The 24744-nt window shown below is 37.8% G+C and overlaps 1 protein-coding gene across 4 annotated transcripts in view; it reads left to right on the forward strand.

Annotated features, from left to right (window-relative positions):
* Positions 1-10772: 10772 nt before the first annotated feature.
* nup98 (nucleoporin 98 and 96 precursor) overlaps positions 10773-24744 on the forward strand; it is a 126799-nt gene continuing 112827 nt past the window's right edge. Inside the window, exon 1 of one of the 4 annotated variants that reach the window (XM_039745711.1) lies at positions 10773-10791. The gene's annotated coding sequence lies outside the window, so the exon portion shown is untranslated. Of the gene's footprint in view, positions 10792-10914; positions 11378-11482; positions 11502-24744 lie in introns of those variants that run through there. The other 3 variants (XM_039745713.1, XM_039745710.1, XM_039745712.1) reach the window with 3 other exon arrangements.

Consider the following 24744-nt stretch of genomic DNA (forward strand, 5'->3'; position numbering starts at 1 on the left):
AAAGGTATTTCCATTCAATCATGTCGAATGCTTTTTCTGCATCCAATGATAATAATATTTCTGGGGTGTTTGATTTAGTTGGTGAGTATATTACATTAAACAGGCGTCGAAGATTTGAAGATAAGTGTCGGCCCCTAATAAATCCAGTTTGGTCTTGTGATATTACAGAGGGGAGCACTTTCTCCAACCTTCTGGCTATGATTTTAGAGAGTATTTTAACGTCGTTATTCAGAAGTGAAATTGGTCTGTATGATGCACATTGTAATAAGTCCTTATTTTGTTTTGGAAAGACAGTGATTAGTGATTGGCGAAAGGTTTGTGAAAGAAATTGGTTATCTCTGGCTTCTGTAAATGTTGCTAATGGGAGGGAGCTAGCTGAGTGGAGAATTTCTTGTAAAACTCTGCAGGGTAGCCATCAGGGCCTGCTGCTTTTCCACCTTGGAGTGACTTTATAGCATCTAGTAATTCTGATAACGCCAGAGGTTTATCAAGTTCCTCCACACTAAAAGCGTTTTTTTTTTTTTTTTAATACTTTCTATAGGTAAATAGGCAGAATGTGTTGCAGGCATCAACATTGGAGTTTACTTTTGCAAACATATTTTAATTCTATGAAGCAAAGCATTACATATGTTGTCTTTGTACCGTTTTCAAATAGATATGGATAAAAGAGCATTTCTAAATCACTGCTTTCTGTTTTTATCTGCATTTTACATATTGTCTTAACTTTTTTAGAAATGGGTATTTTATATATATATACAGGAATATATGCATATGGGGCACTGGTCCACAGACAATACTTATGCATGTGTACATCCATCCATCCATTTTCCAACCCACTGAATCCTAACTACAGGGTCACGAGGGTCTGCTGGAGCCAATCCCACCCAACACAGGGCACAAGGCAGGAATCAATCCCGGGCAGGGCGCCAACCCACCACAGGCATGTGTACACCCACATTGAAATTGTTGAGAATGTATCTTCACTGCACAGATGATGATTGGCTAAAGACTTATTCCTTTTGACCTTGCTGTACTTTTTGTGGATAACATATCTCTCCTAGCATTTTTTCTTATTCCAGTGTCCAGTGTTTTAATTGTATACCTGTCTTTTGGACTCTGCTTTATTTCTCCTTTTGGATATTGATGCTGAATATCTTGACCAATTTAAGTTTGACATTTTGTATGTTTGTTTTTTTTTATCATGATTTCAGGTTTTGATCTTGTTTAAACAAGCAGTTTTTAGTTTACCTTTTGTCATGCCTGTACTAATGACAGCTCCCCGTGATCTCTACATGGCTGGGCACCATGCCTTAGTCCAGCAGCATACCTTTTACTACTGGTTAGTATGCTGGTGGAATACTTCTAAATCTGAAAAGGGAAGTCAATCATTCAATACTCTCAACTAGTCACTATGTAAAAAAGGCAAAAAAGAAATCATGAAATATTATGACACATTTAATTTAAAGCAACTCTGGTTACATCAAGGTTGGCGCATTTTCACAGCATAATTTTAACAGGGACCTGTATTCAATCCAGCGAGCTCTTTAAAGTCAATTTTAATTCTTGAAAATGCATGTATACATTTTTCCACTAATGTTCAGAGCTGAAATGCATCCCAGAAGCATCAGGTGCCATTCAAACCCTAGATCTTCCTAAGATACTCTAGACCAATAGAATTTAACCCAAACTGGATGTGGGAGGAAAACAGAGTGCCCATGGAAACCCCTTGTCACTGTAATTTGATCTGAAATATCTAGAGCTGGATGACAAAGGTGCTACATCACCCACTTGAAAAGCATATTTTTAAAAACTGTATTTCTACTTGAATGCATGCTTGTTATTAGTAAAAAATCAGCAGCGGGTAGTTTTGGGGTATAGACAGGGCTTACCTAATAAGGTTGAAGCAGAATGTGTCAAGGAGAAAAACTCTCTGTCTCTCTTTAATAGAAGGCAGTCTTGGAGTCCAGAAGGGAATGCAGTAAAATGTCTTTATTACACATCAGTGTAACAAAGAAACTTGACCTTGGAGCAAGTGCTTAAACTAGGAAGTGCACTGGTTTATATTACATTTTGTATCATCTATACAAAATCCTCTCCTCCTTCTAGTCCTTCCCACCAGTGCCTAATGCTCATACCCACCGTTATCTATTGCCCATCACCTGAACTTATGTCCATCATCTGACCGAAACTTGCCAAAATTACTCTTTACCCTGTGCAGATACACAAGTCTTTCATCCACAACTGTAGTATACATTGTTGACTCAAATTCTGCACTCATTCTCTAGTGAAGGGCACACAGTGAAGAAATCATTAGCATTGCTACATCATGACTCCATATGAACATTTATATTTTTCTTAGCTCTTTGACTATCTGTATTGAGTTTCTATGCTCTCCCAGTGACTGAGTTGGTTCCATACAAATATGTGCACAAGATTAAGTGGTGCTTCTAAATTATTCCAGCATGACTGGGCATTGCAATGGTTTGAAGTCTTTGATTCACTCTGTGCAGTGTGGCTGGGATATACTGTATTCTCGTTCCTATCTGCAAATTCATCTGCCTTTGAAAAAGCAGATGAATGCACATTCAATGTATTACTAACTTAGAAATTACTTTTTTATGGTTGTACTGGTGATCGGTAATCCACAATTTTAAATCCAAAAGACAAAAAACATCTAAGGTAACCTTATCATTGCTGAACTGACATTATTCTAACTGGTAGATAGCAGGCAGTGAAAATGTTAATGCTGAGATATGGCATGTCTAAAGTGGATTCAAGAACTACTAGCAGCCGCTATATGAACAAACAGGGCAATATCAAATAAACAGCATAAACAACAAGCTATACTTCATATTTAAAAATCATATATTTTTTATAATACAATTAAGTAGCACATGTTTGCAGGCCCTCATGGCCCCTAATTGTATTAAGTGGGTTTGAGAATATATGTTTAGTAAGCTTAATGTGTATGCAATAGAGATCTTTTTTATACCATCATTTCCATTGCCTTTCTGTTACCTTTACAAAGAGTGCCAATAGTTCTTATATCCACTATATAAAGCTGAGAAACTTCTTCCCTTCTGAAATTATATCCTGGGTTATTCATACATGTAGGCTTTTAAAATTTTCATTTTACAAGTTACATGTATCATATAGAAATACACCATATACTGTACAGTATAAACTTAAGGATGATATTTAGTGTATTTCTCATACTAATCAGTTCCATTATTGGTGCCTTCAATAATGCTGCTCTTTGGATTATCAGCATGAGCAGGCAACAGTGGTACATTACAAAATCATTTTACACCAATTGACTTGGCATGAACCTTAATTTTTTCTCAGACTTTTGTAGTGACATATTTTCATTTATATTTTAGAGTGATATTATATAATATTTTGTGCGTTGCACACAAAATTAGTTAGACACATAGTTAAACACATAGAGGCATGCATTGTGTTGGCTTATTATCATTTGCAGTTTTCTTGTATGAGTTATCTCACTTTGGGTACACTTCCAAGTATATTTTATGTGTATTATTAATATAATAAACTATTATTGAGAAGTAGTTGACAGAATGATCACTTTCTTTCTGCATCTATTATTTTCACTTAAGGGCATTTACAATTTGCATTGTATTGATACTATTTATGATTTAAATAAAGCAACAAATGACTCATTCAAAGAAACTGTAATTATGCAATCTTGGGAAATGACAGACAAAATATGTGTTTGGGCAAGAATACATTAATGCTCAAGCCGAGGAGTAACTGAAATTATCCAATGTTTTACATGGAATGAAAATCATGCGTTTACAGTTTTGGAACAGGACTGGGTTCTCATCCAGACTGCTATGTGGAGTCTGCATATTCTGTCTTTGTTTGTGTAGTTTACTCCACGTACGTTTGCACAGTTTTCTTTCTCTTCCCAAAGATTCTAGTGATTCTAAACTGGTCCAGTTTAACTATATGCATGTTTATTCTATGATAGAAAAAGCTTGTTCATGAACTGAGTGAATTTATGAATAAGTAAATACACAGTTTGATGGACTGATAAGTGATCTAGGGTTACTTCTTGGCTTTAATTAAATGCTGTCAGTACAGGCATGATATGTTTATAGGTTTACTATTGTCACAGAGTACAGCAAATTCTTAACTTACATGTTCTTATAAACATGCAACACATTGTTACTCTCATGATTAGTGAACATAACAACCTTACATTTAAACTGCTCCCTGACCTGAAAAATCCCAGAACATATTTGATATTAACAGTGTGATGGATATCTGGGCGCCAGCAAGCCCAAACCCTAACACGAACACACAAGCACAGTCCCAGGTTCAAATAAAGGTAGATTTATTAATCAAATCACCTCAAATATGTCACACAAGCACAAAACAAAGGTTTTCTCTGCACAATACTTTCTTTTTACCGCACTACCCTCCTCCACTCAGACGTTGCTCCACTACCTCACAGCTCTGACTCATCTGGATAAGGGAGTGCGGTCTCCTTTATTACAGACCCGCGAGTACTTCCGGTTCCAGGGTGATTGCCCAATGGAAGCACTTCTGGTTCACATGGAAGTCCATTATAACAGGGAGCTTGTCTCCCTGTAATGCCCTTTTGTGGCCCCCAGTGACTCCACAAGGTCCGCTCTACCGACCTAACCTCCTGGCATGTCTTGCTGGTTTCTTGGGGGTCACCAACATCCGGGGTTGCTAGCATCTAGCGTGCTGGGGGAATAAAAAGCTTCTAGTGACGTCTCTCTTTCTAGAACGGACTAGAAACTATACATTGGGCTTTAGAGCTGTAAGGCAGTAATACTAAGGTATGTAACAAAGGCGCTTGTCTGAGCTTTTTTCATTATATTCTATAACTTGCTATTTTTAAAAAATGTAATCCAGACTTCCATTCTGAAGCACACTTAATTAAAAGTCAATAATCTATAAATGTTACAAGCATAAAGAGATATCACATCTTGAAAAGTTAGAAGTAGCCTGTAATTTTTAGTTATGCTGTTTTTAAAAGGAAAAGTATATTCAAAACAGAAAAAGATTCAATAAAAATTCCTTCCTTTACTGTCAGCACTTGGTTAGTCCGGGACCAGGGAGTCAAATTCTACCTTGCTATCAAAGGACACAATGAAAAAACAAGCTGTGAAATGGACTGCCAGTATATTGCAAGTCTGAAAGACACATTTATTTATCAGGAAAATGTATAGCCTTAAATCAGCCCAAAATACTTGGAAATACCTGGAGAAAAACTAGATAAACAAAGGTAGAATATTCACACTCCATACATACAGTGTTTGTGGTGTAAAGTAAATTTAACCAATAACACAGGTCTGCAAAATAAAACATATTAAAAATGCTTTAATTGTGAATAGTTATTTTTATTTGCAATCATTATGACAATAAAAAGTAGAATTAGTACATTTCATGTCACATTTAAGTACAAAATAGAAAAGGAATATAATTGAAATGTATTAAATTACAATTTCATGCATACAATTTTGGTTTAAATCAATTTAACAAGAAAATAAATAATCTAATATTTTAAACATATATATATATATAATAAATTAATTATACATTAATTGATTTACATATAATTTCTCTAGTTTTTGTCACTTTTTTTTTTTTGGTTTGGTGGTCTTTCCATTGTACACTTTTTCTGCTGTGTCCCCATGAATCATCCAAAAGTATTCCAACATCATACTGACATCCTAAAATCTCTGCTACCATTTCATGTCTTTAATATCCTCATGGAATCTTTCACCCTGATCTTAACTCACAGCTCTAAGATTTTCAGGGAAAAATCCAAAAAGTGAACTTTGAGGCTCATGTTGCAACACAATTCCTTAAACTTAACTAATATTTTTTTTAGAATTTCATTATCATTTGGATCTTGATTGTTACCTAAAACATAGAAATTACTTATCTGAATGACACTAAAACCTCTTGTTCCAGGTCCTTCATTGCACCACTAAATTCTGCATCAGAAATCAATTTTCTAATATCAGGTGTGGCAAAAATGCCCTCTTTCAGTTTAGCCCCAGACAGACCTGGAAACATTTGCCAAAAATACATAAAACAGATTGCATTCTTTAAAACCACTTCATAAAACCAAGCTTAATATACTGCTCACAAAAATTAAAGGAACACTTTTTTTATTGGGCCTGGCATGAAATCAATTAAACCTGTCTGATAATTTTCTGGTTGGTTAAGCAGCTGAGGTCATTGTTAATCACTTTCAGCTGTATTGGTGTTCATGGACTTAACGACAGGTGCACTAAAGTGGCAACAATTAGAAAACCCTCAAAACTGGACTGGTTTTACATGTGGAGGTCATTTCAAGTTTCTCCCTCTTGATCTTTTTTGGCTGGCTTTCCACTCGTGCTAGTTTTGGCTTGAGTAATCATCTCTACTGGCAGTATGAGGCGATTCCTTAACCCTACAGAAGTTGCACAGGTTGTCCAACTTCTCCAGGATGGCACATCCACACGTGCTGCAGCAAGAAGGTTTAATGTGTCTCTCAGCACAATCTCCATAACATGGAGGAGATTTCAGGAGACTGGCTGTTATTCTCGGAGAGCTGGACAGGGCCGTAGAAGGTCCTCAACCCATCAGCAGGACCAATACCTGCTCCTTTGTGCAAGGCGGAACTGGCTGAGCACTGCTCGTGCCCTACAGAATGACCTCTAGAGGGCCACTGGTGTGAATGTCTCTACCCAAACAATCAGGAACAGACTTCATGAAGATGGCCTGAGGGCCCGACGTCCTGTAGTGGGCCCTGTGCTCACTGCCCAGCACCATGGAGCTCGACTGGCATTTACTCAAGAACACCAGAATTGGCAAGTCCGCCACTGGCACCCTGTACTTTTTACAGACGAGAGCAGGTTCACCCTGAGCAGCTGTGATAGACGTGAAAGAGTCTGGAGAAGACAAGGAGAATGATATGCTGCCTGCAACGTCGTTAAACATGACAGGTTTGGTGGTGGGTCAGTGATGGTCTGGGAAGGCATATCCATGGAGGGACGCACAGACATCTACTGCGTAGGAAATGGTGCTCTGACTGCCATAAGGTATCAAGATGAAATCCTTGAACCCATTGTCAGACCCTACGCTGGTGCAGTAAGTCCTGGTTTCCTCCTAATGCACGACAATGCCCGGCCTCATGTGGCAAAAGTATGCAGGCAGTACCTGGAGGATGAAGGAATTGAAACAACTGAATGGCCTTCACGATCCCCTGACTTAAACCCAATAGAACATCTGTGGGACATTGTGTTTCGGTCCATTAGGCGCCGCCAGGTTGCTCCTCAGACTGTACAACAGCTCAGGGATGCCCTCATACAGATCTGGGAGGAAATGCCACAAGACACCATCCGTCGTCTCATTAGGAGCATGCCCCGACGTTATCAAGCATGCATACAAGCTCGTGGGGGCCACACAAGATACTGAAAAGCATTTTGAGTAGCAGAAATTAAGTTTTTGAAAAAATGGACTAGCCTGCCACATCTTCATTTCACTCTGATTTTAGGGTGTCTACACAATTGAGCCCTCTGTAGGCAGAAAACTTTTATTTCCATTAAAAGACTTGGCATCCTTTTGTTCCTAAGACATTGCCCTGTCGTTATTTGTATAGATATCCAACTTCATATTGAGATCTGATGTATCTAATGTGTTTCTTTAAAGTGTTCCTTTAATTTTTGTGAGCAGTGTAAGAAGAGGTGGTAGCAGCACTTTATCTGAATTCACCAGTATAGGTCTCGTGATTTTTCTATCACCAAGCTGTAGTTTTTTCTAGTTGACCATAAATTCTGAACACACTGTAAATTGTTGGCTCTGTTGTCCCACTCACAGAGAAAACATGGGAGTTGTGCATGCCCTGACTATTCACCCAGTAAGATGCATGGAACTTTCAGGTCCCCACATATGAGCCAACTGTGTTCAAATTACTTTTTTTTTTATCTTGAGAAGGTTTTCAAAACATTATACAATATTAGAAAACATCAAATTAAAAAAATATCATTACAATACTGAAATATGTAATCAATTATAGTGTGAAAACAATAAAAAACTATAATTGACACCAAAAAATGTGTTTTGTAAAAAAAATGTTACATGATGGAGAAAAATTGTTTTCATTTTTAAATTTAGAGCCCAGAAATAAAGTGTCATTATTAGGTCCTGGGGCAGTTTTAAATTATTATTACTTCAGTTGATTAAATGATAAAATCAGTTTGTACTGAACACTGTGAAGCATGATTTGTTTTCCATCCATCTATTATCCAACCCGCTATATCCTAACTACAGGGTCACGGGGGTCTGCTGGAGCCAAGGCAGGAACAAACCCCAGGTAGGGCACCAGCCCACCACTGGACACACACACACCAAGGAAGCGAACCCGGGTCTCCTAACTGCAAGGCAGCAACACTACCACTGCGCCACCATGCCGCCCATGATTTGACTTGTTTTATTTTATATAAAAATAAAAGGACTTTATTATGATCCCTTATATAAAAATCACAAGAAATATTCAAAACAATTTTTTAGTGTATACCTGTGATTAGTATATATCACTACGAATTGTGCTTTAAATGCTAAAACATACAGTACTGGATATGTGAGTTTTGTTACATTTATATAGAATAAATACAGTATTTTATCTTGCACTTGGATATGACCAGTGAAGCAAGGCAAATGTAAAAAAAAAAAAAAAAGATAGAAAGTCAGGCTCAAAATGTTTCATACTTGCTTAAGTATTTGTGGTTTCAGAAAGAATATCAGAATAAAAGGTGTATGGAATTTTTCACTCATTTTAGAAATATAAACAATACTGGAATATGTAGAGAACTTGTTGCTACTTGTTCATAGACTGTCTAATCTGCACAGAGGACTAGCAGAATTTAAGCCTTTACAAAGGCAACATATTGTTTCAATGAAAAGCAAAAGATGCTACAGAGATTAGTCACTAGTGACTCACTTCAAATCAACTGACTTTGGACTCCCACAAAACTATTATGGACAATATATTAAGAAAATTATAGAGCTCTGTCTATTGTATTTTTTGTTAGTATTATATTTAAAAATTGTCACAATTTCAATTAAATAATAAAATTTAAAAAAACTTAATTTATATCCTTAACATGCTCGTTGGTGTATTCAAGTTCTAGCAATGAGAACAAAGCAGGGGCAACTGCTAGAGGCCATCAATTATCCATTGTGTAAGGCGTGGCATGAACAAATTAAAATACAATTAGAAATCACTTTAGATTTGTTTGTCTGCCACTTTCTGAGTCACTGTTACAAGAGTATGATATACCTTTTGAGTTGTCTTGAGGTCTAATTATGCAAGACATTGAGCTTTTTTATAGTTATCCCTATTTTTGGCCCTCTATAACTGAAAAAAAACCCTCAATTTTGGACCATATTTAGTTCAGGAAATTACACTTGTGAAAAACATGTCTTCAGCAATAAGGACTTGAAGGTGTGTGTGCTACATTGGCCAAGAGGTTAACTCTATAAGGGATATATGAGATGTCAAAGTTACTCCTTTTCACAAAACTTTGAAAACTTATTGGACTAATAATATATGCATGTAGAGTGTTTCTTTATGCTATTTTGAGGTTCCTGATCACAAATATGAGATTTTTGATATGATACTTTACTGGTGGTCCTACACCTCTAATGGGCTCTCTATGGAGGTTAAAATAGAAAATTTCAAACATAAGCACATGGGGTATTGTTTTAGACTAATAAATGGTCAGTGATTGAGAATATTTTTCATTTTTGCTAAAAAACTATAGCCCTCTATGCACCACTGTCACAAGTGAAAATGACAAATTTCTATTGCAATCAAAAATAGTTAGCCTTTAAAACTTTAAATCGAAGAACACGTTTAATATTTCCAATACGGTATAAAACACAACTATTCTTGTTTATTATGGACTTCTACCTCATGAAGTAAATCATTAGTTTTCTTATGAACAGCCTTAATTTGGACGACTTACACTATTTTTTTTTTTTTTGTTTTCATTACTTTTATCGCAGGTACCAAATAAAAACGAGGTGTCGCCGAAAGTACAAGAATATAAACAAATCTGCAGAGGGCCCATACCTAATCCTTAAGCACTTTGAGCTACATTATATGTATGAAAATGTGCTATATAAGTAAATGTTGTTGTAATGCATAGGTCGCAAAGCAGGAACATCTCAGTGCCAGAAACCAGTCTGTCGTAATGGCCATTCGCGCACATAATGCCAATTTGAATAGTCAATGAATGTAAGCTGTGAGTCTTTTCGGAAGCACTGCTGGAGCAACACCTAAATCGCGGAAAAGTTCAGACTCAAAACGGACCTCCACTGGGAGCAGTATTCTAACCCAGGCCGAGAGACACATGAGGCAACAGTCCCGCTCATCATGTTGCCCATTCCAAACTTAATCGTTTTAGCACGTCGTATTTGGTAAACACAGAACCTATACAATTGAAATAAATCAAAATATTAGACTGAGGAACGAAAAGAACATTCTCCTCAAAATAAATTATATATTTTTTTCGAACAACGTTACCATATACTCTAACATAACGCGTTAGAAATTACAGTATAACCTCTTTTACGGGTAAATATACTATCGCGGCCATGTTGATTCCCAGTAGTCATTGCGGTTCTAACCCCTCTACGCATGTGCAAGAATTCTGACTCGTTAAGAAGACAGAGTACAATCTTAAATTTGAGGATTGGGAGTCGTGACCAGTGGGCGTCGGCAAAGAAATGACTTTGAAAAAGGTCGGTCCCCAAGCATATATTAACCAATCTAATAGTGTCTTTGTAGAGCGACAATGACAAAACCCAATACCTTCCTTGTTAGTGACGTAGACAGCAGTCCCCTGAACTATACAGAGTGAGTTTATGGGCTATGGGCGTTGGATTTAAATGACACAAGTAAAGCAGCTGGGATGTTACGGGAAGCGAGCGCTGCGCAGAATTGCGAAATTCCTCAGCATGATTTGTCGGCACAAATCCAAACTCCAGTCGGCTGCAAAGACTACCCAGATTAGTGCAGTATTAGCCGGCCACAGCTGGCACCGACTTTTGCGTAGCCCATTTCCTGATTGAAGATCTTTTCAGCAAATCCCATTACACTTTTACGTCGTGGGGGCGGGTTGATAAGGCCATGCTGTGACGTTTTGCGTTCTGGATGTTGCTTCAGTTGAAGCAAGTTACGTACTTTCTCTCGCTGTTAAGTCATAAAAATTGGAATATTTTATACAGCTAGAAGACTTTGTTTAATATAGTATCTGCTAAGCGCAGTATACTTGGCGTTTTTAGCCGACCGGACAGTACGTCGTGGTGGATTTTCTCCAGCATAGCGGTAAGTTGTCAACCTATAAGAAACCAAAACAGAAAACATTGAGTGTTCGAGACTGGCGAAAAATAACAACACGACGTGGGATATCGAACTCTGGCCGTCGGGGGATTAAATTCTTTCCTCAAATGTGAGCTGTTGTTTTTTTTCGGCGTTGTGGGACAAAGTGGTTAGCTTTTCTTACTTTATTTAAAAAAGCTCCACGTTACGACGTTCCATTTTGAGCTCAAATATGCACTGTTGTATATTGCTGGGGTTTAGCTTTTTTTTGTTTTAAGTAAAGTAACGGCAGTTCATGGAGTAATCGAATTTTCTATTTGATTCGATGGCTTAATGTTTACAAGTTGTAATTACTTTGCATATTGTCAGGCTTGTTTTCCTAGCGCGACATATTGGCAGGTCTGAAAGATCGATTAAAACCGGTTTCGTCCAGTTTTCCCCTTAAGAACGTGAACATTTATTCATTACGGTTATCCGCGCTTTAAAACTTCTGGCAGTACTTTTGATTTTTTTTCCTGTCGATTTAGGTCGGATGTATGTATGTGTGCGAGTTGTAAGAGCGCGATCACGTTGTAGGCCGCACACAGCGAGCCTTTCTGGCGCCTCTTTCAAAGGAAGCACATTTCAAGCCGCATGCCCGTGAGATTGGCTGCTGACACGATCAGCCGCTGACACGATCAGCCGCTGACACGATCAGCCGCTGACACGATCAGCCGCTGACACGATCAGCCGCTGACACGATCAGCCTGGAGGGTGAGGCGGTACGTAACAATCGTTGATTTTTGCGAAGCGATCACATTCTAGTAGTTCTGTGATTTAAAGATTCGAGTTGTAGATCTCGAACTTGTATTGGGTAAAGTGTTTGTGTGTGTTTTTTTTTTTGTTTTTTTTTTAAACAATTCGAGTGTTTTTGTAGTTGTCTCCTTTACTTGATGTTTTCGACAGTTGCTTTGGGAGGACACCGATTGTATTTTAAAGCTAAATGCTGTTATTTTTTTCTATAATTACTCCCAATTACTATATGTTTATATCATTTCATCCATCTTAATGGAACTGAAAAATGGTTAACCTGTAATTTTTACTCAGAGTTTTGGGAAGGATAATACGGAAGAAGTCAAAGGTATTTTCGGTTCGCGAGCGTATTTGTGCAGCCATCGTGCACGGTGGATTCACATCTCTGTAGTGGTCCTGGGTGCTGCGCCCCATTCGCTATTCGTTCAGTTTTGAGACTCTTGTAGGAATTTATTGACCAAAAGTTTGATAGTTTTTTCAGAGTTAAGTTTATTTAAAAACTTCAAATAAGATTTAAAATGTGCGTTCAAGACAAGGGTAATAATGTTAAGCGTTCCAATTCTAAGTCACTTGTCTTGAGTAGTGATATCTTTTAAAGGAAACCGACTGGGCATTGACTATTTTTTTTTTTTTTGCTTCAGAAGGCTAGAATATCTCTTTGATATTGATAAGCTTGTAGGAGTGTCTTTTCTGTGATGCTTGGGCAAGTTTGGGATAATCACTCACTTAAAAACTGGCGCACTCTTCACAGTCCGCAGGATTTGCTACAAATTTTAAAATCGGGGTTTTTAAAGTCAGGGTTACATTGTTATATCTGCTATTACATTGCAGTGTGAGTGGGTTATTTTTGTTATATATGCTATTACAGTGATAGTCAAACTGAAGTAAGTTGCCTATTTTAGGTAAATGCACATGGCACCTACTGCAAAAGTTTAATTTTCATTTCAATATCTAGAGCAGAGTGCTCTGTACATAATTTTGAAAATATCCCAATGATAGGTATTTAACAAATTTGTGAACTGTGTCACATCCACTGTTGGGGAAACTTTTACTTTTTAAAGCAGCTTACTCATTATTTAGTAACTGTTATTTAGTTGCATTACATCTTTTATATTAAGTATTTCAAACCGTTGTTATGCTTGCGGCCATTTTTCTTGCTTTGTATGAAAAGCAGCAGAAGTCCCTTAGTAGCGTTTTGTATTTAAATCATAGGCCCATATAAGAACCTTCATGAAACTTGCCAAAACACCACCGAATTTGATGATATACTTTTTTTTATAAATCCAGTACTTTCAACTCCTCTGTATTTGATATGCTAATGTATTTTCCATGTTGATTGAAGGAAGGCAACATACACATCATTTAACCACAGAACTAATGGCTAGGAAGATGACTCTACCATATTGGCCAGTTTAAACAAAAGACAAAAAAATGAAAACCATAAGGTGTTTTTTTTTTATTTTATTTATTATTTTTATCAAGTGGCTATAAAGTAGTAGCATGCATAAAAAAATCGGGAACAGGAACTTTACCAGTTCAAAAATATAAACCACATTCTTTAGTAGTTTTTAAAACAAAACAAAGCTTAACTACATGAACAAAAAACGAAAGCTGTAAATCCTAAAACAGTTTATATATTAAACTTGGAATATAGTTGTAGAATAGCTGTTGAATGCAATCTAAAATTAACTCAATATAGTGTTCTAAGAAACAGAATTGCTTCTACCAAAACCTTTTTAATAGAAGCTCTTAAATATGACTTCTTTTTAGAGCTGAAAATTTAGTCTTTCAACACTGACTTGGGTGGGTGGTATTGCTGTTGCAGTTCTAGGCACATCACTAAGAATCTCTGGATAAACAAGGATGACTTCTTCTGCAGTCAGTTTTCAATGAGTTATTATACTTTTAAAAACTCCTGCTGGAATCTCTATTTGGACATTTTACTGGTCATTTTACCTTTCACACTTAGGCGACATCGCTTTGCTTTTGCAACTTCCATTTTGTCCAAGTAGGACAATTCTAATTCTTCATTTGAAGAAGATGATCCTGAGTTACCAGTGCTTATAGCTTCATTCAGTGGTGGTGTTTTCAGGTAGCAGTAATCCCTTCATGCCAACTGCTACATCACAGAGCCTCTTTTGTTTTTGGTATCTTTTTTTCTTTTCAATTAGCAATCTGGTCACTCAGTGGCGTAGTGTGGGTGTCAGCCGCCTGGGGCGAAGGACAATTTCGCCGCCCTCTTATTTAGGTATTTCAATTTAAAAGACTAAAATATACAGTAATTCTTTGCCACCCCCTAAAAGTGCTGCCTGGGGTCGCCCCCGCCCCCACTACGCTACGCCACGCCACTGTGGTCACTACTCAACAAAATTTGGCTCATTGGATCAACATAAATAGCAGCTAACAAGATTTGACTATCCAGTAAAAGACTCTCGCCTTTTTCTTCATTGAAGATACAATGCCATCAACTATTAATCCTCCACTTTTATTCAGGCAATATATCAAGCTCTTCCATTCCAAGAAAAATTTACCGGGTGTTAAATCTTCATATTGCAACCTCTTGGTTACAGTAAAGGAGTAAGAAAGTAGACTTTCCAGTTCTTTTACTTGTGCCCACTGGCTTTCAGTTAATAAAACATTTTCCCTGTCCAGTTCTTCAAGAAAGTCTTTTAGTTCAAGCAAACTCTCTTTACCATCAAGTAAGTGCTTCCCCAGTGTGGTGCTTGATCCAAAATTGTCCTTTTCCTGCACGTTTTTTCAAAATGGCATCTGTTTTAGTGGCCCTGGCTGCAACCGTTACTTGCCTCAATTTGCCAGTTAGAGTAGCTCCTTGACGATCTTTCAATCCATCTCTTAATGCAAGCTGCAGAGTATGAACAGCACAATGCATATGTTGAATAGTAGTAAGCTTGGATGCTTCTTCAGCAATGTTATCTAAAATTTCATTCTTCTCTATTCGGTTTCACTTTCTCTAATACTTGTAGAACCGTCTTCCTCCGATATCTGTTTGTTTGTCACTTTCTTCATCTACTTTATTTATTTTCTCAGTTGTGCTTAACGTATTAGAAGCATTATCTGTCACGATACATAAAATCTGTTCCTTTTTAGTTTCAAAATGTTTTAGAACACCCAACACTAACTTTTGAAGATACTCGGTAGTGTGATGTGGCTGGGTGTCCTTTACTGCCAAGGTGCATGTTATTGTTTTATTTTTCATCAACAAATCTAACATTAATAGCAAGGTTGTATATTAGCTCAGATGAACTTCACATTAGTAGTAACGACTATGCACTGTGCTTTATTCTTTCATCAGAGAAGTACTTAATTATGACTGTTTGTGAAATGGAATATTTCAACTTGATGTATTTATTTCATTACAATAAATTTTATTAGGTGTCTAAGTCAGTACATTTTTGCAGACTCTTACCCTAACTCCACAGTCCTGGTTACAGACATGAACAAACATGTACTGTACAGTGTGTGTGTATATCAATAATAAATAAATTCATTTGGAGTCATTAATGATGACATAAATCCTAAAACTTGTACTATTTTGCATATACATGTATTATAATCTGTGATTAGAGTCCTAGTGAATCAAGAGCTTTGCCTATACTTCTTTAAAAGGGAAAAGTCAAATGGGGGGGGGGTGCGTGCAGCATTTACTGAGAAGATAGTGACTGGCAAAACGGGCAAGATGTTAAATGCAATGCAGACTTGACTAAATTTTGTTAAATGCTAAAAATAGGCTGAATTTTTTGCTTAATACAAAAATTTAGGAAATTGGTCTTGTTTACGATTGCTTGGTGAATTTGTAATCCGTTTCACTACATTTTATTTGATAAACTGACTGTTGCAAGTTTGTGGCTCTGTTATGCCACTCAATCTGCATTTCTTTAAAATGTCTGTTAGTCATGCTCTGATTGGCTGCCAAACTAAATTGGTCTATTTTCGCTGCAAAAGACTCAATTGGTCATTAGTAAATTGACCTATCAGAGAAACTGTTTTTCCGCATATGCTTTTCTAAGCTTTGATAATTTAGATGTAGTGCTCCTTTACAGGATGTATTACTGTAGTTGAGCGTTCACACATTTCTTTTCTTGCTGGAAAGTTCCTGTATATCGAATACAGAAGGCTGATTTTACCTGAGAAGTTAGGAAGACCTTAATACTAGTTTACTAGCAAAATACCCACGCTTCGCAGCGGAGAAGTAGTGTGTTAAAGAAGTTATGAAAAAGAAAAGGAAAAATTTTAAAAATAACATGATTGTCAATGTAATTGTTTTGTCACTGTTATGAGTGTTACTATCATCAAGGATTTGATTATCATTATTTCTTTCAATCAGGTTCGTATTTGGAGGATGTGTTGTGTTCAAGTTGTATTCTGTGTTTGTCAACCGCTGTAAAGATAACGGGTTTCATTCATCGAAGTGTTCACTACCCAAATTGGTACTCGTGAATCTAAGATGTTTAATAGGCATTCCCGGTATTAAGTTGTGGATTTGCCTGTGAATATTTAGCAGTAGCATGTCTATGAACTTAATTTAAACTTAAGCTTTACACCTTGCTTTCCTATTGATATGTCTACAAAGGCTTGTTCAGATTCAGAGGGTTTTTCCTTTCTTACTGCATCAATAAACAGCTCGTCTTCCTCTTTATCTGAGACATCACACACTGCATGCACGGGTTTACCTTTCCCAGTCCTGCAAAGTCCGTTCACGTGAGCCGCTCGGAGTACATGCATCGAAGCTTCTCAGCTGTGCTTATGCTATCTCGTGTGATCTCGCGATGTCCACGGCTTTATTTAATGTTAGCTCAGACCCGGCCCTTAAAAGTTTCTCTCGCACTTTCACTGAGTTTGTGCCAAACACTAGTCTATCCCTGACCATCTCATCTTCTTTTGCATAAGCACAGTCCTCCACCAGCGAATATTTCGCAGCAGTGTGTCTATTGGATAGCTGCTGACAGATGGCCTTATGGGCAGGCACTCAATTATGTGGGAGGCGTGACGATGAGGGACGCAACTCCGCCTCACACGGCGACCAGGCTATGTATTTATATGTGTATATGCAGGGCTCTAGACTAACTTTTTGCACTGGTGCGCCTAACTTTTATTTTTTTTCTTAGGTGCACCAGCACAAAAGTTAGGTGCACCCAAATTTTCAACCGCATCACATTTAACATCACTTTTATTTTATTTATTTATTTTTTTATCGCTTTCCATATAGGCAATATTGACTTGTAAATGATTAACTAACAATCTGGTCAATATAAAGTTCTTTATTTGAAGGCAAGCACAATTCTACAAGAAAGGTAACTTACTGAAAAAGTGTTGGTGCTTAAAATGCTTTACTGAGCTGAAATTTAAACTTAAAAAATCTCAAGATAAATTAACTAAAAAGAAAATCTAAATTAAGTGTTTTAAGGGCTTCAAACTGAACATCTCATTACTCAATGTCTTATGGACTATCCTCCATTGCAGTCACATGCCCCTCAGATGGCCAACTCCTGTAGTTTGGCCTTGACTAAACCAGCTGGCCACACACTCTCTCTAGCATCAAAATCTTCCAGATTTGGGCATGAACATGCTCGACCTCAATGTGTCCAATAAGTATATTCACCGGTCTTCCTCTCCGCAAGATACGACCGTACACAATGACGCATTCCTTTGTGGCGATTATCTGTGTCTCCGTCGATCAGGAATGCGATGTACGCACTGTTCGCAATTTGCACAGACGTGTTTTTTTTTAAATGTATCTGCGATGACTCCTATAAATTGGGCGCACGCGACATCATTGCTGTACGTCGGGTTTACGTTCAAGCCATTTTTCTTCATAAGAATTATTTCGGACTTGAATTTAGCGAAGGGAAGTTCTTCTTTTGCATTATTGTAGGCAACGTTAAACTTAATTATCATCTCGCCTCGTCTGATGATCTGTTTGCTGCTGCCTGCCGCTGAAAGGCAGCGGGAGAGGGGACACTTGAGCAGTGCATTTATCGCGCATGTAATGTGTTTTATAGATGCATTGTGCTTTTTCGGCGTTTCAATTCTAAATGTATTAGAACCAGTCACAAATGCACTACTGCCGGCCATGGTCTTCCCACACTCTTTACAGTAAATACAGTGCATTATATTATCGGCTTTACTGTATCTTAGCCAGGAAACTGGTCAAGCCACTCTTTTCGAAATGTTCACTTTACCCCTTTTAATTTCAGTGGGCTCGGACTCGATTGTATGTGGCTCATTATCTAATGCCGTCTCCGGACCAGGGCTTGCTATAACTTGGGATGTTGATGGCTCCGTGTCAGAGCATTGGTTTTGATTTTCGGACGGATCAGGCCCTAACTTAACATTCTTAACGAAAAAGCTGTCAATCGTTCTTTTCATCTTCTCTCATAATCCGCGGCTACATCCACTGTTTACCTGATGGGCTACTCGCCTCTCTCTGTCTGACTGCATCACATGCATTTTCAAATGTACACACACGTACAGGAATATCTGGACCACGCCAATCAGGGATCCGCCCTTCACTATCTCTGATTGGTTTAGACCACGATATGGGCCTAATGTGTGTCTGTTGTTGATCAACAGGGAGACTTTAAGAGTCACGGAGTTTCTTTTTTTTTTTTCCCCTCAAACGGCTGGTCGCACCGGTGCAACCTTTTGATTTTTTTTTTTTAGTTGCACCATTGAGAAATTAGGTCGCACGTGTGACCAAATTTGTCGCACTCTAGAGCCCGGATATGTATATGTATGGAAACCACTCGGTAAGTGACAGTTCTTTGATCGATGGTGATCACCTCGATAGACGTGTTAATGGGGGTACGGTTGGAATGATAAAGGAAATGGGTACCTGAACAATGTAAAGTAAGTCTAAAATACCTAAACAATAGCTATAATCGTAATAAACGAACAGTAAAACAGCGGAGAAGCCGTGGATTAAATAAAAAGGCTGTAGTTATCAGCAGGGAGACGTGAATCCCATGGCGAAGCAATGAAGGGAATGTAGAGACCGGAATGACGGACGGCCTTATATAGGCAGGCAGCCAACAACATGGGAGGCATTGGGATGGGGGGACCCAACGCCGCCTCACATGGTGACCGAGCTGCAGGCTATGGACGTATATATGTACGCAAGTAGGATTCAGTTAGCGTTGGGAACCCGCGTACCAAATTTCTTGAAGATGGGCCCATAAGTAACAAAGACCGTTGAAAAGTTCAATATGGCGGCCGACCGTGGCATCATAACACTGAAATAAGTACGTACATCGGTTTTCGTTAGCACATTTCGTTACCAAATTTCGTGAAGATGGGGCCATAAATAAATTTCAACATGGTGAACGTTGTCAGCCGTTATGACCGTTACACGTAGCATTTCGAAATGAAACCTGCTTAACTTTTGTAAGTAAGCTGTAAGGAATGAGCATGCCAAATTTCAGCCTTCTACCTACACAGGAAGTTGGAGAATTAGTGATGTTGGAAAGTTCAATATGGCAGCTGACAGTGGCATCATACCACCAGAATAAGTATGTACATTGGTTTTGGTTAGCGCAGGGAAGCCGCCTACCAAATTTCGTGAAGATGGGGCCATAAATAAGAATGTTCAACATGGTGGACATTGTTGACCGTTATGTGTAGAATTTCGAAATGAAACCTGCTTAACTTTTGCAAGTAAGCTGCAAGGAATGAGCATGCTAAATTTCAGCTTTTTACCTACACGGGAAGTTGGAGAATTAGTGACGTTGGAAAGATCAATTTGGTGGCCAGCAGTGGCGTCATACCATCGGAAATAAGTACGTACATCGGTTTCGGTTAGTGCAGGGAAGCCGCCTACCAAATTTCGTGAAGATGGGGCCGTAAATAAAGTTCAACATGGCAGATGTTGTCGACCGTTAAATTAGTATAGATTACAACTCAAGAATTAGGAATGTCTAGCTTGTAAACTGGAAACGGGGGTTTGGGAGAGGAGAACCTGTATAAATATGTCTCGCCTTGAGGTTAGCAATTAGATTTGTTGTACTGTAGATTTTTTTACTAGTATTCCCTCCTTTATAGGGTAATCTGCACAAATTTTAAAACAAGCCCAACCATTAGGACATTTTTCTATTTAAGTTTAGTTGCCAAAGTATCATGAGAAATATTTTTGTAAAGGGGATAATCCGCAGTAAATATTGGCTTATTTCTAATAGGTTGTTCAGATTTTTTTTTTTTTCCTGCCTCCCCCAGGACTTTCAGTCCAAATCCAGAACTAAAAGGAAACGGTTACATTGCAATAATGAAAGGAAAATATGTATTAACTTATTTTTATGTAATAACGTCACTGCCTCCCCAAATATGTATAATTGTTCACTTAAGCTTATACAGTATATACTGATATTGTATATTCAACAGTTAATTTTGGGTTTACTCAGAGTTCTCTCTGTATACCTTTTTGAGAGTATATACATAAACAGACACAAACATTCAATACAAACTTCATCTACACAAGATACAAACATCTGAAATGTTTACAGTGTATTGTCTGGGTGGGTTTGAAGCGATCACAGGATGCAGATGATGTGAATGGTACAAACATGGATGAAAGGAGGAGTATGATTGTGGGGAGTTTGAATCTTGCCTTGGAGTCTTGTTCCAAAAAAGCGTGAACACTAAAGAATAAGCACCACTGGAAGTAAAATCTAGGACAAGACAGCTATGTCGTGCACTTGCTTAGATGTTCAGTAATAGTTCTTTTAGTGTTGTGAAGCTAGTTATCTTAAAGTCATGCTAGTGACTGGCGTTCGCGCAAAGGTTAGAGCCATGGTATTTTTCTCAAGCAAAACTGATAAATTGCTAAAGAAACTTGTAACTTGCCACAATTCTTACTCTCCAGTAGTGATGCACCGATATGGAAATTCTGGGCAATGCCGATCTGCTTTTGTCCATCTTTGCCAATACTGATAACCGATGGCTGATTTTTTTTTTTATTCAAGTTTGAATGTTTTAGTTATGCTGAAAATTTTATTTTGCATTCTCGAAGAAACAGTAGCATGTCAAACAGAGATGAACTTTTTTTATTTACTTGCTGACTTTTATGCTCTTATTTGCTATTGATGTAAGCAGCCAGTACTTTCTGTGAGGTGATAAAGAGCAAGATATGGCCAATCAATATAGGAAAACATACTCCCGGTCATGTACAAAAATCTGCTTAATGTACATATTCTGGGTAACTTAAGCATATCAATACACCATGTCATTACAGAACATGGCATTGGATATATTAGCAAAAAAATAATGCATATTCTTTGTGTCATAACCAGACATACAGTATATTTAAGTAAAACTAAAGTAAAAGGTACAGTGAGGCCAGTAACCCTGGTCTTCAGTTGGCTTCTTTAAGTGGTAGTTAAAAAAGAAGCATTTCTGCCTTTTCACCAGGAAGACTGCTTCTCTTTTACTATATTTGACAAAGCTGAAAAAAGGCACTCAATGTCTACACTCGTACAAAGTACTAACTGGTGCTGCCTTGGCCAGGGTTCGTAAACTAGCAGCATTCCTTTTACATTACTGGAGGACACGGTTATTTATGGAGAGAGGGCGCTCACTTAGATAGTTATTCAGCTAAAAATTAAAAAAAAATTTACAAACGTTTACCTAAAAGGTAATTACAGTATTTATTAATAGTTTGACCAGATATGTGGTAAAGAAAAACAAGACAACCGCCTGTACCAACCAACCTCCATTAATAAAGACTTGTGATGTTGAAAGCTTGACATATAATAATTTGGGTCATATAAGGGGCATTCTATAAATTGTGATGCAGATGAACTTTTAAGAGATACAGCACAAGCTGTTCTACAATGAAACGCACTATGTAACGCAGGTGTGCCTTGAAATATTGAGAGACTGCTGTGTATTTTAGGGTGAATTTGTTTTAAAGTAATGCTTACATTAAAACTGGAGTAGATCTTAAGATCTTTTACAGTTTAGACACCGGAGACATCTTTCACAAGGTACAAAACTTGAAGCTGCATTCTACCATGCTAGCGAACATGTCCCTGCTTTTTGTTAAGTACCCAATAAATTAAATTCCTCCAATATTTTTCCACAGCAGCTTGACTGTCTAAAATGGAGAAACCCACAAACTGCGCCGCTGAAGTAACAGTATTGTAGGTATTCTGGCAAACATAAATTGTAAAAACCTGACACAAGGCGAGGTGATGCTGTTAACGTGTTCTTTTTTTTTTTTTCTCAACTAATGTTTGAGAAGCAGTTTGCCCCGCGCTCTTAAGTTATGCACCGTCCCAGCAAGCCGCCGTGCCAACTTCGAGTTTTCAGCAAATGCGTGATGATACTGATTACATATTAGGAAGCTGTAGTTTATGGCTTATGTTTTTTTCTTTCTTTTTTTAAAGTAAATCCGTAACCGTTTTTTTTATTATAAATATTTAGATATACATTTATTATGTCTGTCTCTAATTAGTATGGTTATTGTTAAAAGTGCTCTCTGCGTCTTCTTCACCAGCAGAGATCTCGACCAGTTGTTTCTCAAGTGCTTCTTGCGCTTGTTTTTTGGTATCTCGGTCACAGAATCTCGATCTTTGTACTGTGGATCAAGGACAGCAGATAGGATAGTGGCTTGGAGAATGCATCATTAAAGCATTATGTAACAGCTTCCAAAAGTATGATTTTTCGCCATCTGAACTCTGGAATCTGTTTAGCCACACTTGCTAAGCAGACGTTTAAGTGCTTCAACAGACGGAATCACATCTGCAATTGTAGATGAATGCGCGCTTATGTCTTTAGTAAGTTGCTCGAATGGTTCGAGTAATCACGTTTTCCACAAGTCCCCACTGATGCATCGTGAGAGAGGCAGGAAGCTCGTTTTCAGCACCATACGCAGCAAGAGTGCGCTTCTGATCAACCAGACTTTTCAGCATATAATATGTGATGTTCTGACAAGTTGGCACGTCCAACTGAAGCATTGTTGTTGGGGTACCAAGGTCTGTTTGTATTTCTCGCACCCACAAAATAGCAAGCTGCGAGTTCTTAAAATGAGTCACTATTTGCATCCCAATGGCAAAAAGTTGGAGATGCTTCTCTGGCTCAATAAGCATTCATTTATAGCAAGCTGCAAAGTGTGAGTCATGCAGCTTAAACTTTTTTAATGCTACTTTGTTCCATAGCTTTTGCCATATTGTGAGAGTTGTCGGGAAGTACAACGTGCACATTACTTTATGAAATGTTCCCTCTCGCTAACATGGAATCGAAAGCTTGTGCAATGAAAGTTGCAGAATGAGAACTGTAGAAATCATTATTATGCAAGAGTATTCTTTTTGTCTCCAAATTTTTGGCAATCCAGTGTGTCATTAGACTTGAAATACTCATGCGGCTGACTGAGCTCCAAATATCTGTAGTGAAGCTAAAGCTGGTGACATTGTTTCTTAGAAGCTTGTGGATATGTGCAGCAATCACATCATAGGCAGGCAGTGAGACATCTGCAAAATATCGCCCGTTTGGAAGAATGTACAGAGGTTCTAAATGATATAGTAGCCGACAAAAGCCCTCTTCCTCAGCTAGGGAAAAAGGTTGGTTATCGAGTGCGATCATTTCCTTTATTTTAGTAGTTATGCTTTTAGCTCTGTTGCAGTCTTGAGGAAATGTCTTTGCTTGTGGGATGGTTTTTTTTTAAATATACTGTAATCATTCCATACAAATAGATCAATTTTTACAAAAAATAGGATTGAAAATGAATTGAATCGCGTTTTGAAGGGTTTACTGTATGAGGCTACCGCTAGTGAGCCTGGTAGGCATCTGATTTAACTTTTATTAACATTAGTTACAAAAAATTCTGTGTATAATTCGTTATTGTGGTGGTTCAGATGGGTAATTTAAATTGGTGGTATTAAAAGATTTAATTCTGCAACCTCCTTGCATTATCTCACTTTTGCAGAAAGAGCAGGTAGCAACTCTGTCTTTTTTTTTTTTTTTAAATGACCACACAGTTGCTCCGGTCAGCAAAACTAGGAAATCCAGTGTTTTTTTGAAACCCCCTGTTCTTGTGTGAGCGCAAGGGGCTGTGCTTGCATGCATGGTTTTTCTGCAGCTTAATGTCTGCTTCACCCGAACAGTGAAAGCAACATTTTAATTATTTAGTGAACAGTGTTCGCAAGCCCGATTTTATATCGGTCGGCTGTATTGGTTAAAATGTGCACATTTCGATTTTGATGTCATCATTTTTAATGAATATCGGCTGATAACAAATGCAGTACCTGAGATATCTCGCATATCTACTCTCCAGTGCACTAAAGTAAAATCTTTCAGTACACAGGTTACCTAAATACGATAGACTAGACCATTACATTAATTTGCTGCTGTTTATTTTCGGCAAAGTTGCATTTTCACTCATTGCCAGATATTTATGCCATGGCTGGGAACTTGTAACTGTTAAATTGCCTACTAGCATATCCGAAAGAAAAATGCTTATCAATGGTTGTCAAAATTGAGCAGCAATAACATCCTATATAAACATAGGACATAATGAGCAACAGGAATTTATATAAAAAAAACGCACCTTGTGCAATCATTGCCCCTTCAGAACA

Source organism: Polypterus senegalus, chromosome 2 (assembly GCF_016835505.1).
Source record: "Polypterus senegalus isolate Bchr_013 chromosome 2, ASM1683550v1, whole genome shotgun sequence".
In the NCBI taxonomy this organism is placed as follows: domain Eukaryota; kingdom Metazoa; phylum Chordata; class Cladistia; order Polypteriformes; family Polypteridae; genus Polypterus; species Polypterus senegalus.